Genomic DNA, 8,377 nt, shown 5'->3' with positions numbered 1-8,377 from the left:
AGAAGAATCAGAAAAAAAACTACAAACAAAAAACAAGAATTCACACTTTTCCGGGAATAAATACGGCCGTTGGACACAACATAGACTCCAAACTTAGCATGCATGAGATCTATTTATCTGAACTTATCGTGAGGAAGCCCTAACCTATTAATCAATGTTACAGCAGATATTAATCTAACATTCATTTTTTCTTAGTTTTTTGATGTTATAAAGCAAGAGCCAATCAAATGGTAGTCTTGCTTTGTGGACCGCGCATGCGTACGTCTCTTGACAGAAGAAGGAAAAACGGCATGGTTTTTCCTCTCGAACGTTCATTTCTCGGCAGCAAGCCGTGATATCACGTAAACGAAGTTTAACATTTGTAAAAAAAAAAAAATGAAAATTTTTTAAAAAAAAAAAAAAAAAAAAAAAAAAAAAAAAAGTTTACCTCATGAAAAGATAGATATAATGGCAAATTTGGATAGCAGAAGTCATGAAGACCTAGTACAACTGGAAACGCATTTCCTGGACTAAAAATAGTTATGGCAGTGCTTCAACCTGCCAAGAACAAACAGAATGTTGACATTGTCTGTAGAAGAAAAATTTGTAATTTCATCTCTTTTGACGGAGACGCTCCTAAGACTATAATGTAATGCAACGTTGTGCAAGCTTTTCCATTGTAATTGGTTGATCCCTTTTTACCTATTAGATCTCTTTTCTCAAATATGAGTAGTAACCATACGGATATTTTGGAGCATCCTAAAAATCAACGAAAATACCGTCACGGATTAGCCAATTCAAGGGAACAAATAGTGCTAGATATTTTTCTGGAGTGATCGAAGGTTTACATTTATTGGTCAACGGTGTTGTGAAATAGAGGACACGATGACATTAGCTTTTGTGAGTGACCCGCAAATCAAACAGGTCTATCAACTTGAACGCCCATTCTTGTGATTGATTGTGTCATTGATCATTGAAATAGAGAAATCTAATCAATGATTTTGGCCGATAGGTACTACAGTTTTTTACGATAGGTGTTTGTCAGTTCTGACATCAACGGAACTGCCACAACTTTCGTTTTTCTGATGATCCCTGACGACAAGAATAACAAAGTTAAAGAAAAACGAACAAAACATACGAGTAGAAATCTTCGAGTTTTAAGTTTTTTGAATAGAAGTAAAAAAGAACAAGCGAACTGGAAACTTATCACATCCTCTTGGGTTATCCTTAGGTTGTCCGTTTTCTTAATAAAATGTGTTCCCTCGGTAATTGAGACTAAACGCACTGTAGGAAAGACATGTAAAAAAAAAGCAAGAAATGCCACAGTAACTTGCTGTTGAGACTCCCCTTTTCCTTAAGTTTCCCTTTTTTCTCTAGGACACAATGCCCCCCTCTGACGAGTGTTTTTTGTAGGTCGATTTTTATTCTTGGTCTAAATTCGAAAGTTGAGACTAAACGCACTGTAGGAAAGACATGTAAAAAAAAAGCAAGAAATGCCACAGTAACTTGCTGTTGAGACTCCCCTTTTCCTTATGTTTCCCTTTTTTCTCTAGGACACAATTCCCCCCTCTGACGAGTGTTTTTTGTAGGTCGATTTTTATTCATGGTCTAAATTCGAAACGAGAGAAAGCAACATCTCTCAATACTTATCGTGATAGCTGATAACCCTTTGAAAAAGTTAGTAAAAATAGTTGTAAATTCTTGATGCTAATGTCGAGATTTGGGATTCGCTTCACGAATCTACTAGATAGATTTCCTACACCGTCTTTGAATCTATTTCCTAAATTAGGCAATAGAAAGTCGTGTGATTACAATGAGCTCCTGACGTTGGCCCGTACAAAAAAAACACAAAAATGGATTACCCAAAAATAAGCACACAAAAGAAAAATCTGAATAATCAGAGAATAAAATGAATAATACTTCGTTTTTAAGCGAGGAAAAAGCGCACAATTCCCATTTCAATTCACTATTTTGTACAGGAATCGCTTTTGTTGTGAAAATAAAGAAAACTTCCACTCAGGAAGCCTCTGCAGATAATTTCATGTAACGTTGTCAACAAATTTCTTTATGTAAAGTACACCAGTTTATACGTATACACATAATTTGAACATTAATTTTTTTCATCTTCAAAGATAGAAAAGAAAGAAAAAAGAATGGAATGGATTTGCCTCCCAATTCTAACCAGTGTTTTTTTGAAATCCACCAAATTTTGAAATTGGTTTAGTCTGGCACATTGCATACTCGATAATATTTCAGGCAGCCATAGGATTTTCTTCTTTTTCTTGGATTTCACAATAAATAGAGATGGGTTAGGTACCTAGTACCTACCAGTAGGTACCAAGATACCTACAATCCCACATGTACCTTCATAGTTACTTGGTCTTTTAGGCTAGGGATCCAATTGGTACAGTTTCTTTTTAATTTCCTTTCAATTTTCAAAGTGTAGATACTATTGTTTTTGCAACAATTGTCCTCTTTTCCACAGTCACCTTTGGCCGAAGTGAACCTCAACGAACATTAATTTTTTTCATCTTCAAAGATAGAAAAGAAAGAAAAAAGAATGGAATGGATTTGCCTCCCAATTCTAACCAGTGTTTTTTTGAAATCCACCAAATTTTGAAATTGGTTTAGTCTGGCACATTGCATACTCGATAATATTTCAGGCAGCCATAGGATTTTCTTCTTTTTCTTGGATTTCACAATAAATAGAGATGGGTTAGGTACCTAGTACCTACCAGTAGGTACCAAGATACCTACAATCCCACATGTACCTTCATAGTTACTTCATCTTTTAGGCTAGGGATCCAATAGGTACGTTTCTTTTTAATTTCCTTTCAATTTTCAAAGTGTAGATACTATTGTTGGCCGAAGTGAACCTCAAAAAAGCTCTTATTGATTTCGCTGATCTTGGTCAAGAAAAATCCCAATAGGTATCAGCAAACACCGACAGGTGTAACTTCAATATAATTACGTATTAGCTCACTCATATTTACTTCTAAATTAAACTTCCTTTAGAAAAAGCTTAGCCTTCCCTTTGTCTATTTTTTGTTTACGTGGGTACTCACGGGTATACCTATCTATATTCTATTTATTTTTTGTTTTTCTTGTTGTTTTTTTCCTAGTTTTTTGATGTTATAAAGCAAGAGCCAATCAAATGGTAGTCTTGCTTTGTGGACCGCGCATGCGTACGTCTCTTGACTGAAGAAAGAAAAACGGCATGGTTTTTCCTCTCGAACGTTCATTTCTCGGCAGCAAGCCGTGATATCACGTAAACGAAGTTTAACTTTTTTCTCCTTTCTTTTACATTTTTTTACGAAGTAATTACGAAACGCGTGGTAAGAGACGAAAATTTAGTTCCCGGTGTATGGATGATCAGGTTTGCGTTCCAGAAAAAAATATTTGCACTTTGCATTTTACACTTCACAAAAGTTATGGCGAAATATTACCGATGTGTTCGGATGAAAAGAACCTTTAAAAACATTGCATAACCATTATAATAGTTGTTGTGACGTCAAATTTTTGCGAAATGTGAAGTGCAAAGTTACAAAATTGCATTTAGGAATGCAGCCTAGATCTACTAATTTAAGAATCATTTTTGTTTTCTTTTGAAATTGATCAGTTTACTTCCTAGCACGGAAAACTTTGGACTTGCCTCGTTCTAATTTAGGTACACAACCACAACAATTTTGAAATGTTGGCTTACTATTATCGATTTTCTAGAGAAGACTGATTAGTTGCTCATCAGATACTACTTGATCTAATTTTATCTCGATGCGAAGAAATATTACAGACTTATACAGGCATCTTCAATAGAGGTATCCATTATTTTGTGTGAACTACTGATCTTGTTTGGTTTCACTAAAATCGGACAAATCAATCCGCACCAATGAAATGAAGGGTCCATTATTGACATTGATTCACATTAGGAGATTCATAACAATAATATTTGAATCTAGGCAATATTACACTTGGATAGTTTTTTTTTTAATTTTCTTCCCTTACAAATTGGGTTTTGATTTGGGGACAACTTCATTTAGAATAGAATAGAATATACCTTGTTTCACTAAAATCGGACAAATCAATCCGCACCAATGAAATGAAGGGTCCATTATTGACATTGATTCACATTAGGAGATTCATAACAATGATATTTGAATCTAGGCAATATTACACTTGGATAGTTTTTTTTTAATTTTCTTCCCTTACAAATTGGGTTTTGATTTGGGGACAACTACATATAGAATAGAATAGAATAGAATATACCTTGTTTATCCTGCTAGGATAGGACTGAAAAGTCCCTTTTACCCCCGCAGTCCAGCCATGATGTTATAAATATATTTTGACATTCTATGGGGAACACATTTTACCATTGAATAAGAATTGGTAATAACTGACCCATAATTAGGTATGCACATCTTATTCTATCTCAGATAGTACCTATTTGTGTACCTACTTACCTTATAATTATTCATAATGTATGTACAAGTTTTCCAAGCGCGGGGGCCGTTGTGCAAACACCAGGAGAAAGATCGGAAAGTGAAAATAAAAGTGTACTCCAAGACCCGTGAACGGCTTTTAGTTACGCGTAATATTAGCCTCGCTTCTAAAAGTCGCGCGTCTACGTTTCGAATGTACGACGGGCCGAAAGGTGTGTGCACACATAGTCGATGACCGTCGATCGATGTGTGGACACACCTTAACAGTTACCTATTTGTTTTTCTAGGATTGATGATAAAATCCAAAGAAATTTTGCAGAATTTCCAATTTTGTCCTAGTTCGGGCTTCAGAAAATCCGCCCCGGGCGGGAATCGAACCCGCGGCCTAGCGCTTACAAGGCAGACGCACTACCAACTAAGCTAACTAGGCTGGTGTTATAGGTTCGATAACTCTGAAATCGGCAAGAGAAAGTAATGGCAGTTTCATGAGACAGCTGTTTACAAATAGACAACTGATCACTGAACGAACTGAGTTCCAAGTTGTAAACTCGACTGCCTTGTAAGCGCTAGCGGGTTCGATTCCCGCCATGGGCGCAATTTATCCTAGACAGATAAGGTTCGTTCCCGGATCGGCTGGCTTTCTCCTATCCTGTCTTCCTTCTCTCTTCGCTTTCGGGACGATAAGACCATAGCAGTTACAGTTTCTCGGTACAATCATTCTCTATTACTGATTTTACTCCTTGTCTAAACTGTAGACATAATTGTCTAAAGCATGTATCAACTTACACATTGATACCACACTGAGTCTTTGTAAAGAAGGAAAATCCAACTATTCTATTGAATTACTGGAACTCTTAAAAAATAGCTTTTATGTAGATAATTGTCTGGTGATAACGAAATTATTAAATAAAATTGAAATAAATATCGAGTCTGAAAAACCAAAGAATTACCAAATTCTCAAAACGCCGGAAAAATGGAAAAAATGGGCTGTAACAGAGGTTGTAACAACGAAATTTCGCGTAAGGATCGGATCGGACTTCGAAACAAATTTTACACTGATAAAAGAAGGTCTAGTATTAGGTCTTTGAAATAAGCTAGAGATAAAAAGAAAAGAGAATGAAATCTGATGAAGGTATTTGAGAAAAGAAAAAACTTGACTGAGGAAGGTCTTTGAGTAAAAAACTATAAAAAAGATCGAAAGAAATGCAAACCGATTTGAAGAAGGATGAACGCGAAGTCACACTGTTGAAGGATGAATAAAGACTGAATACTGAATCACTGAATTCTCTCAATGGTGGAATGGTCAGAGGAATAGTAGCGACCCGCGGACTGTGAGTCTAGTAGGTGACCGCGCGGAATGTCTGAGTTGACCAATATCTATTATTTGCCTGTCAAGACTTTACGTAGGACCAACAAAGAAAACTAGATCTAACCCAATACATATAAAACTTGCTCAGAAAAAGGTCTTTATAGTGACTTTCCATAAGTTTGATAGAGGTAAGTGTAAAGGTGTGTCCACACAGTCGACCGGCCGTCGATCGACGAGGGGATGTAACAACGGAGGTCTAAATCGAAGAAAGAAGGAGGACCATGAGAGGAGAAAACCACCCGTTCCGAGGAGAGCAAACCTATAGTGTGTCCAGATCAATGTGACAGCAAAAAAATAGGCATTGTTGCCAAACATGTCACATCTAAAAACACACGTTTTTTCAAAGAAAAACTCGAAATTTTCTCGAATTTGCCCTCAAATTCTCAAAAGTTATTTTTCCAAGCAGGCAGGGAAAATTTTCAATCACCTGAAAAATGTAAACAAATGAAATCCATTATCAATCCTCATCTTGTGCCTTGAAAATAGAGAGTTGGTTATGCAATTTGCTTCACAGTAAACTGCAATGACGCTTATCTTGCGCCTTGAAAAATAGAGTTAATTATGCAATGTGCTCTACATCTTCCGAACTCGCGGGAAAATTCAAAAACTTGACATTTTTGAATTTTTGTCGACCATGGAAGTTGAAATTGAAAAAGTTCCTGAAAGCTATGGAAAAGTCGAAATTTTGTCTCAATTTCTCCTGTTTCTGGTCTCAAAGGTCGTGCTTTGTTATCTGAAATGAGTTCAAAACTCTTTTGTGACTAGAAAAACCTCGGATTTGAAGAAAACCTAGTTCTTTTGGTAAGTTAGGCATATTATGTAGTTTAGATTTCTCAACCGTGGAGGTCAACTAGTATTTGTTGCTTCCTGTTTTCTTGGGCAGGAAGTCATAATGGAATCGAGGAAAGTACAATCACCTCTGCTTATCTGTGTTGACTGCATTGCCATACACAATTTCCTTAGTGTCCCATATGTGACTTTCCATATTGTAGAAGTGTTTTGCTTGGCTGGAATAATTTGGTGCTTTTAAACACAGATCCCTTTAGGTGATTATGCAGAAGTCACGTCCGTGGAAAACAAAAGCTCCTTTTTGTTTAACCTAACCCTATAATAACACTAATCACTGCTCTAATTGTGAAAACTCCTTCTTGCGTTTAACCTAACCCTATAATACTGGTCACTGCTTGTTTGTGCCAGTTCCTTTGGTAGCAATATTTTTTTTTTTTTTTTTTTTTCAATAAATCATTTTTTATTTATTTTTAAACATATACAATCATTCTCTATTACTGATTTTACTCCTTGTCTAAACTGTAGACATAATTGTCTACAATTGTGGCGACTAAGGAAGGGTTCAGTTTATGTAAAATCAACTTTAAGTAAATATTCCACGGACGTGACTTCTGCACAAGTACCTTCCTTTGTATTTTAGATTTAGATAATTTGTTTAAAATGGAAAATACAATAATATATTACCGGTAAGTTTTAGTGAGTAAGTACTCATATCTTTACATTTATCTTATCCTAATTTTTGTCTTTCCTTAGCTAAGGGTTAGGTTTCTATAGTATGGGTTAGGTAGAGGACAAAAGGACTCCCTTTTGTCATCCTTTTGTATTGGGTTAGGTAAAGGACAAAAGAACTCACTTCAAGATAAGATAACTATTAAGTAGCAAGAGAGAATTGATTGTCAGATTAGATTTATGAGATCTTTCAAATAATAAAATTTGCCAAAATCAAGTTTGCCTTTCATGGTCACTTGCTTCCCTTGTACTTGGAAAAGAAACCTTCTAAGGAAGAAAAAATGGCAAGTAGGTACAGCTTCTTTAGCTAAAATCCATGTGACATATTTTAACCCCCAATTATTTTTCTCCAATTGCAGCCTTGTGGCCAGCGGCTAATGATTCGCTCATTTGTTTCAAAATCATCACTCCAATTTCACCCAAAACCCTGAAGAAAACCTAGTTCTTTTGGTAAGTTAGGCATATTATGTAGTTTAGATTTCTCAACCGTGGAGGTCAACTAGTATTTGTTGCTTCCTGTTTTCTTGGGCAGGAAGTCATAATGGAATCGAGGAAAGTACAATCACCTCTGCTTATCTGTGTTGACTGCATTGCCATACACAATTTCCTTAGTGTCCCATATGTGACTTTCCATATTGTAGAAGTGTTTTGCTTGGCTGGAATAATTTGGTGCTTTTAAACACAGATCCCTTTAGGTGATTATGCAGAAGTCACGTCCGTGGAAAACACCTGAAAAATGTAAATAAATGAAATCCATTATCAATATATCAATCCTCATCTTGTGCCTTGAAAATAGAGAGTTGGTTATGCAATCTGCTGCACAGTAAACCGCAATGACTCTTATCTTGCGCCTTGAAAAATGAAGTAGTTATGCAATGTTCTCTACATCTGCTGAACTCGCGGGAAAATTCAAAAAATTGACATTTTTGAATTTTTGTCGACCATGGAAGTTGAAAAAGTTCCTAAAAGCTGCGGAAAAGTCGAAATTTTCTCTCAATTTCTCCTGTTTCTGGTCTCAAAGGTCGTGCTTTGTTATCTGAAATGAGTTCAAAACTCTTTTGTGACTAGAAAAATC

The 8,377-nt window shown here is 35.9% G+C and overlaps 1 long non-coding RNA gene across 1 annotated transcript; it reads left to right on the top strand.

Moving 5' to 3' along the window:
* Window positions 1-6,417: 6,417 nt before the first annotated feature.
* Window positions 6,418-7,723, top strand: LOC113468137. Its single transcript, XR_003391992.1, has 2 exons — window positions 6,418-6,585; window positions 7,662-7,723. It is a non-coding gene; the product is annotated as an uncharacterized LOC113468137 (long non-coding RNA).
* Window positions 7,724-8,377: the final 654 nt, after the last annotated feature.

The sequence above is a fragment of the Diaphorina citri genome, unplaced genomic scaffold, assembly GCF_000475195.1.
Source record: "Diaphorina citri unplaced genomic scaffold, Diaci psyllid genome assembly version 1.1 scaffold653, whole genome shotgun sequence".
In the NCBI taxonomy this organism is placed as follows: Eukaryota; Metazoa; Arthropoda; class Insecta; order Hemiptera; family Psyllidae; genus Diaphorina; species Diaphorina citri.
The sequence above is the reverse complement of the archived record's forward strand: the minus strand, read 5'-3'. Positions and strand labels throughout refer to the sequence as shown.